The following is an 8,152-nucleotide window of genomic DNA, read 5'->3' as shown; positions in this document are numbered from 1 at the left end:
CAATGGATCAAAGCAACGTATTATGGCACAATCGAGTAAAAACAGCGAATAATAAATGCCAATATATGGGAAATTCAACAACATGCATATACTTTTAAAATTGCAATCTTCATGCCTATATGACGGAGTTCTGCTTGTGTAATAACCTTTATTCCCGACTGCCATCAAAAATATACGATGCTGCCATCTTAAATTGAAGTTTTTGGTATAAAAACTAGCTAGATGAAATATGACTTAATGCTCGCGATTTTTCATAGCCCAGACTAGACCTCCACCAATTATGAAGAATATTTGGGAATCTCAACGAATACAATTTTTCGGTAAAAATAGCTATTTGCAGTGATCGAACCATTGCAAACTATTATGAGGTATACATTCTGCCATTGACCAGAATGAATATGCGCATTTGATGTAACCGACTGGTAAATTGTGTATGATGACTATCCATTTTCAGCACATATTCAGCGCGTTATCTGTCTGCAGTTATCAATGTGGGGCATAGTAGATTTTCATTTGACTCGTTTACTCTACCATTGAAGTCAGTGCGAATACCCAGTCTATTGAGTGAAGTCGGAAAAATACATAAACTCATACAGCTGCACTCAATTTGCAAATTCATTACTGTGGAATAATTAGAGGTAAGTAAGATACTCTGTTTTAATTCAATGCTTCGCGTATTATTTGCACAGTTTGTTAATACTGCACTAAGTATTTCAAAAGTTTGATCGTAACTTTTATAACTATAAAATTGGAAAATTAGTACTGAAGATCGAAAACCATACCAGTTAAACTTTCTACAAATAACCAGATTTTTTATTGGATTGGTCGAAGAAGCTAGTCTCCGATGTTGCTTCTCTTAGTCAGTCTAACACCATATTTTCATCAAGGTGCGGTCCGCCAATCTGATAACATGTCTGGCCCACTATAAACGATCGATTGTCACGGAATGGTGAACAGGTGCCACTAGCAGCTGATGCAATTGATCATTTGTGTCGCATGTTCAACGCTTTCATCCGTACTGCACCGTAGAAGTAACACGTAGTACTCTTGGGTTGAATACTTCAGGATTCCGCAAAAATATATGATGCACGGGTGCGGAGGACTTTACTTTTTGTGACGGTTAATTGAGAATGAAGTCTTAAAAACTAAAAATGGTGAAAATTTAGTCTTCAGTTAGCCTTGCGAGCGAAGGCTAAGGGATGCCAATCTAGAGATTTCGAGTTCGATTCTCGGCCCGGTCAACCATGTTTTGAGGAGGGGGGCATTCTAGGTTTCCTGTGCATAAATATTATTCATAGATGTAATCATCATGCTTGCCATACAAAACACATATTCATGCAATTGCAATTAAAAACTGTGGGAATGCACTTAGAACACTAAGTTGAAGAGCGGGCCAAGTTCCAGTTGGAGTGTTAGAGTGAGTAAACAATCACTAAATAAAAAGAAGTTTATATGGATTTGAAAAGTTCTATACAGTAATATGTCGATTTTAACAGCCCATACATTTTTTGGGTAATAAAATGAGAAACGTGACAAAATAGAAAGAACATTTATCTTCTATTTTTAATTTGTTTCACATATATGAATCAGTTTTATGCCTTGGAAAGGCAAAATACGTGAACGGATGATTTTCAATCAAACGCCTTATGAAAATTTGCCACAAGGAATCGGTATGAATTTCAATATGTTACCTTATGAATGATGATTTTCGATTTAAAAAAAAGTGAAGTGCGGCAAACTGGGTTCAAACTATGGAAGCCGGGGATGGGAGTCAGGTATGTAGATCACACGCCCATCGACGCTACAATACTCGGAAAGATAACAACTTATAAGAATCACTGTTGGTGGAATAATAAGTCGAAGATTCATACATAAGGCGCCAGTTATGAATTTCGATAGTCCAGTTCGCTGAGTGTAGTCGAAAGAGCTTACAAAATTATTGTCATGTACTCAGAAATGATTCATAATAAACAACAGACAGTGAAAGATATTGCATGGAAATCATTTTTGTTTGAGGTATTACAAAAATAAATGTTGTGTTTATGGTTTTGTAATATTTAGGCACGTAAAAACATCTTAACCCATTACTTGTTTTTAAACATTTTTAGTGGACTTTTTACAACTCTACTTTTATTTTCTTTGCCAGAGTATACTTACATTTGATATGATGTTCTCGAGCATTTTCTCTTTTTTCAATGCAGCTTTTATTGAGAAACCGGTAAAAAGTTATGTCGATTGGTATTTACTAAGTTTTCAACTCGACCAAACCGACCACATAAAAGTCGGCCAACCTACCCCACGAAACGATTTCGAAAACAATCACAATTTACAAACACAAAAGTGAGGTTACCCTAGAAACATTTATACCATTTTGTAGGATTTTTAGCACCCTCTCCAGAGTCCCACGTTTTTAGTGAACTGATGAATATTGATTCGTGTTACAAATACGATTGATGTAATACCCCACCCAAATCATTATAATGAGCCTTAAATGCGCATCAAAACGTTTTCACAATAGCCACTCGGTCAACCTGTTCCTTCGGCCAACCAGCCCCGGTCTCCCCTAGAAGCGCTTTTCTATGCATGTGACTAATACTTTCGTGTGACTCACGATTGTGAAGAGAATATACAATATTCGTTTAAGGTCAAAGCTTATCTCACCAACACCATTCATATGGCAGAATTGGATCTTCCTCAATCCTGTGTTTACACTTCCTCAGTCTCTCAAGATTTCGGATTCACTTCTATTCAAAAAGTTACCATATGTGAACTGATTACGTATCTCACAGACTTTTATATCCCCAGCTTTATATGTTTTTCTTTCGTGTTATCTTTATATCTGACGACCACCTCATGTTGTTATCAGTATCATTTTGAATATCGACATCATTAAACAAAACACGTTTTGATTTGGGATATATCTAATCTTAGAACACGATTCAGAAATGATCGCCACCAAACAGCACACGCTGGTTTCCCAAGCACTTTGAAAATACGAGCTTTTCGCGGATAGTATTAATTCTCACTTATTTGATTAAACTCATTGTCAAAGATTTAACTGTACCTAAGAGCAGTAAGAATATACAGAAGCTCCGATTTTTTCTCAAAACGAACTTGAAGATGACGGTTCAAGTTCTATTAATTACCGGTTCATGACAATTATTCTACCTTCAGAAGGACATTAGAAGGTATTCGGCATCAATGTACATATATAAATGATTTTACATTACATTAGTATTTCCAATCAACAAAGCCCAGAAAATGATATAGAACTTTGCTTAGGTGGAGAGATCTCTTGAAAAGCTGTGCGCAGTTGATGTGTGAAAGACTTGCATGAACTGCTCCGGGGCTGTGCTGGTGCAAAATAAAAGTGTCCTCAACACTGAACAAAGAAAAACAAATTTAAGTTATCATAACCTGTCGGTGGGGGCTAATTATCGGATCACAATTATTGCACTTGTATCAGGTGGCGATAAATTTGTTTTTGCCCTGGCCAGCATGCTCGCTGCGCTCCACGTCGTCTGGTACCAACTGAATTTAAAACAGACATTATTTTTACCGAGGCAGTTACTGTGCTTCGTTACACGCTTTGTTTATCATATCGCTCAAAATTGTGCAATTTGCTGGATGGATTGGATAGATAGCATTTTTTCTAATCAAAGGTCGATAACGAATACTACTCGGCTAAAATAATTGAATTTCTACACTACCATTTTTATCAATCGTACAGTACCACTGTCACGATTAGTTCCATCTACCAACATATTACTCGGTAATTTATTATCGCCCAGCCAAAAAATGCAACTTTCGGTGCTTTACCTTCTTGACAGATATATTTTTCAGCTACCGTAGTACAATGAATGGGGCCCTCCTTAGCCGTGCGGTAAGACGCGCGGCTACAAAGCAAGACCATGCTGAGGGTGGCTGGGTTCGATTCCCGGTGCCGGTCTAGACAATTTTCGGATTGGAAATTGTCTCGACTTCCCTGGGCATAAAAGTATCATCGTGCTAGCCTCATGATATACGAATGCAAAAATGGTAACTTGGCTTAGAAACCTCGCAGTTAATAACTGTGGAAGTGCTTAGTGAACACTAAGCTGCGAGGCGGCAATGTCCCAGTGGGGGATGTAATGCCAATGAAGAAGAGAAGAGTAGTACAATGAAACAACCGGACAAAATCTTCATGACCATTTATTGATACATGATTTGTTTTATGATTGGGTTTTTTTTTCGATTATTTTTTGTCGAGTAAAGACGAAACAATAAAATTGTCAGTCTGTTCAGACGTTACGGTCGATCTATTGGCCTTCAACCAACTTCTGTGTACGTGTGTACCCCAAAAATCAAATATATTATTCAAAATACACAAAATTTTACAACAAACAAAAGTATAATATTCATATTCTAAGCGTTACTTGTATAAGTTTTAGCCTTATTTATAAAAGAGTTGTACGCACTTTTAGCCCTTTTGAGCCTTTTTGCTCATTTACAACATTTCCGTCACCTTTTATCTTAATAATAAATGTTTCTGCAACTAGTCTAGTGTAGTTGTTGCTTATTATGTCAAGTATTCTAGCTTTTTCAGTCAGAAAAAAGTAAAAAATGTGTCCATCTTTTATTGTGTGCGGTGACAAACCTATACCGGAAATGCTTTTGGTTTTAACATTGTATTTATGTTGGTCTAGACGTTTGTACAAAAACTGACTGGTTCCACCAATGTATGATTATCTTGTTCACTAGCTTGTTAGCTACAAGCTACCAAAGTCATGTTGTCTAAAGTATCTTAATAGCTTTTCCCCGGCCCTAGTCATTAATTATATGATATAGATCTCCACGATAAAACACGGGTAATTACCCAACAAACAGTTTAAGCTGATCAAGCTAGTTTTTTAGCTGAAGAAGCTTATTTGCCACGAAACAAGCTTCCTTCTTCTTCAGCTTCCAATGTTTGTTGGGTATTACCGTGGACCCCCGGTAATATGACCGTTTTTAATCTGAACACTTTTTAATTTGAACCCCGTTGGTTTGAACATCGTTCAAATTAAAAATGGTTCAAACGTCATTTAACACGTGGAATCGAGAAAAGAAAAATGGAACATCGTGAAATGGAACGCAGAATCAAAACAAACCAGCAAAGAGAGCAGCCAGAAACCAATGTTTGTGATGCTCATAGAGTAACCAGAAGTTCGAATTAAAAATGAGCCCCGTTAATTTGAATGAGGTACCGTTCAAATTATCGGGGGTCCACGGTATTCATAAATATTTGTTTTACAGTTTTTAGCGTGTTTTCTCAATACTTAATGTGTGTTCTCCTTCCGTCGCCCTTTTCTTTGCTCTACTACTCAGTATTAAAGGGACCATCGAGTTAGAAAAAAATATTTAAAAAAAATGATCATTGGAGTCAGGATCGACATAGATTTGGAGTGATGAATAAAGCTGAGATCACACAAAAACAGACATAACACTCGTGAAATTCTCATCGCTCACTGATTTACTAAATAGACCCACAAAATATTTAATAATCATTTGTTGGCCGACTGCTCACTCGTGGCGCGCGTATTGGATTTGCTCCAGTTTGACGTTTTCACACTACCGTCATGTGGTTCGAGATTTGCCTATGTTCATTTAGAATCCGGAATCATTTATTGTATTGCAGCGGCACGGAAAGTGACCGCTGCAAGAATTCTTTTACAGCGGTTTGACTACCTAGGCGCCCACTTGCTGTGGTATAAATTTCACGATGTTTCGTGCAGCGAGTCAAAAATTATTCCAGATTTAAGCCGAAAGGAGAGAAAAAAATCTGCACAGCCACGTTGATAATCCTGCTAATCGACGATGGAACTTACGTCAAAATGGATTTCGGACAGATTCCTAGCCAAAAATTCTACATGGCCACGGTACGAGGAGAAGTTCCTGTGAAGTTTAAGTTTGCTTTTTAGACAAACTTGCAAAAAAAAAACAGATGATTTTGGCCAGGGATATGCAGCTGTGAAACAAAGACCTAAGTGTTTGTGACGAATAAGACAATGAACTCGAAACTGTTCAAGGAGGAATGTCTCAAAAACCGCGGTCTACCTTCCATAAAGCCCATAAAGGTCCCGTGAAGTTTTGGCCAGATTTGGCGAGTTGCCACTACAGCCGGAAAGTCATCCAGTCGTACCGCGATAATAACGAAGATTTCATCGATAAAAACATAAATCCACGCAACTGCCCACAGCGCCGGCCCATCGAGACATTTTGGGCAGCAATGAAGCGGAAGCTTAAAAAAGTGGAAAAACAGCTCGGGACGCGACTCAGATGACCAAAATGTGGAACAAATGTGCCAAGGGAGTTGACTCCGGAGGTGTGCAACTTTTGATGAGAGGTATAAAGAAGAAGGTGCAAATTTTTACTAGAAACAAGAAGAAATGGTTTGTATCAATATTTTTTCCTTAAAGTACAGTAAATTACCTTTGTTTTGATGTATTAGCCTTATTTGTACGTCAATCCGTTACCGAGATACAGATGATTTTATAATTCCGGATTCTAAATGGACATAGCTTTAGTGAAACAATAGATGCCGTAAGTGTTTGTACGACAAAGAATCTGATGAGTGAATATTCAATTTGTTTGTGATGAGATGATGAATTAATTGATTTATATTAATATAATGAATGAGATAAACAAATATGGATTCCCTTATACTGTCCATAAATTCATAACATTCCCATGTTATTAGGAAATCAAGCAAACATGGGATTGCGACGAATTTTTTGGCAGTATTATTTATTTATTTATTTATTTACAGTATTTACCGACATAGGTGTGATTTCCGGCACAAGGAACGAAGATTGTTGAAACACATTTTTGCGGGTAATGCCTGCTGAGAATACCTGCCGTTTACCTGTATGGAAATTTGTGGCATAATTTGAAAATAAACTTCGAACACTCCGTTCCCAAAAAGCATGAACGGCTGAGAAGTAGCCGGATTCTCACCCAGTAAACTTAAGTTCAAACTCTGTGATGAACTTTAAATCCTGACGTCCAAATCGCACTAATACGTTACGCGAAAATTAATCATGAAAACATGAATTATATTCATGGAGTATTTTCATAACATGAAAACACGATGAATTCACGACATCATGAATCATTTTCTTATTTCGAGGAACGGATCTCTGCCCGTGAAGAAGACCCTCTACCCTCTAGAAGATGTGAGTGACCATCATTGTTTATAAATGAAAAACTATCGATACACGATGTCTGCGTTTCATACAATGGCATACAATGCACTGCATAAAATAGTAAAACAGGAGATGTACTCACCTTTCCGTGTTCCCCTAAGCTACTTACCTCCCCCACAGACATGAATTGACTTAACGCCTGCATTAGAGTGATTCAAATTTAGACTTTTTTGCCGTTCGATGCTTGAAGGATTGCATTTCAAGACAAAATTTTCAAAACGACTTATCTGCTTTTGTAAACAAAGATTCAAACGAAGATTTGACGAATCTGATAGCTCACCCACGCAAACCAACACCATCAATAGGTAGGGGAAGGATTCCGATCTTTGTTTACAAAAGCAAATAAGTCGTTTTGTATATTTTGTCTTGATTTGTCATTTTAATAATCCTCCTAAATTTTTTACTAATTTGGATGTAATTTTATTGAGCACACGACATTTTAAATTTGTATGGAAATTACTGTGAAAATTGACCCTTATGTGAAAGAACGTTCCTTGGCCCATGAACTATTGAAATTTAATCAACACATTGACTACACAGTATACTTTTCAAGCTGAAAGGCAGTTGTTGTTGCGTAGCGATTTGTCGTGTGGAAGAAAAATTATTAAGAAAACAAAATTGCTCATTTTTTTTCCAATTTCGTTTATTTGGTAGGCTCAGGCGTGTATAACACTTTACGGAGCCATTGTTTTTTGTGATATATACAATCAATATCATTTTATTATACGGTTAGTAAGAGGGGGGTAGAAGCCAGCGTACTCGTGGTGACTCGAGGTTAGTTTACAATGTTTAAGGATGGACGGGGCTTAGGATTTGGGATCAGGAAATTTCAGCTTCTCATCCGGGCATTTGGCGTCAGTGACGATGTGGCGTGTCGTCGTGCTCGAGGAATGGTTCGACTGGGAGCATCTTCCGGATGGCAAGAGCTA

At 37.4% G+C, this 8,152-nt stretch overlaps 1 protein-coding gene across 1 annotated transcript in view; it reads left to right on the top strand.

Annotated features, from left to right (window-relative positions):
• The first annotated feature begins 540 nt into the window (after nt 1-540).
• The window catches only part of LOC134224001 (alpha-tocopherol transfer protein-like), a 30,617-nt gene continuing 23,005 nt past the window's right edge, over nt 541-8,152 (top strand). Inside the window, exon 1 of the mRNA XM_062703243.1 lies at nt 541-638. The gene's annotated coding sequence lies outside the window, so the exon portion shown is untranslated. The remainder of the gene's footprint in view (nt 639-8,152) is intronic.

The sequence above is a fragment of the Armigeres subalbatus genome, chromosome 3, assembly GCF_024139115.2.
Source record: "Armigeres subalbatus isolate Guangzhou_Male chromosome 3, GZ_Asu_2, whole genome shotgun sequence".
NCBI lineage: Eukaryota > Metazoa > Arthropoda > Insecta > Diptera > Culicidae > Armigeres > Armigeres subalbatus.
This window is presented reverse-complemented; position numbering and strand designations above follow the sequence as displayed.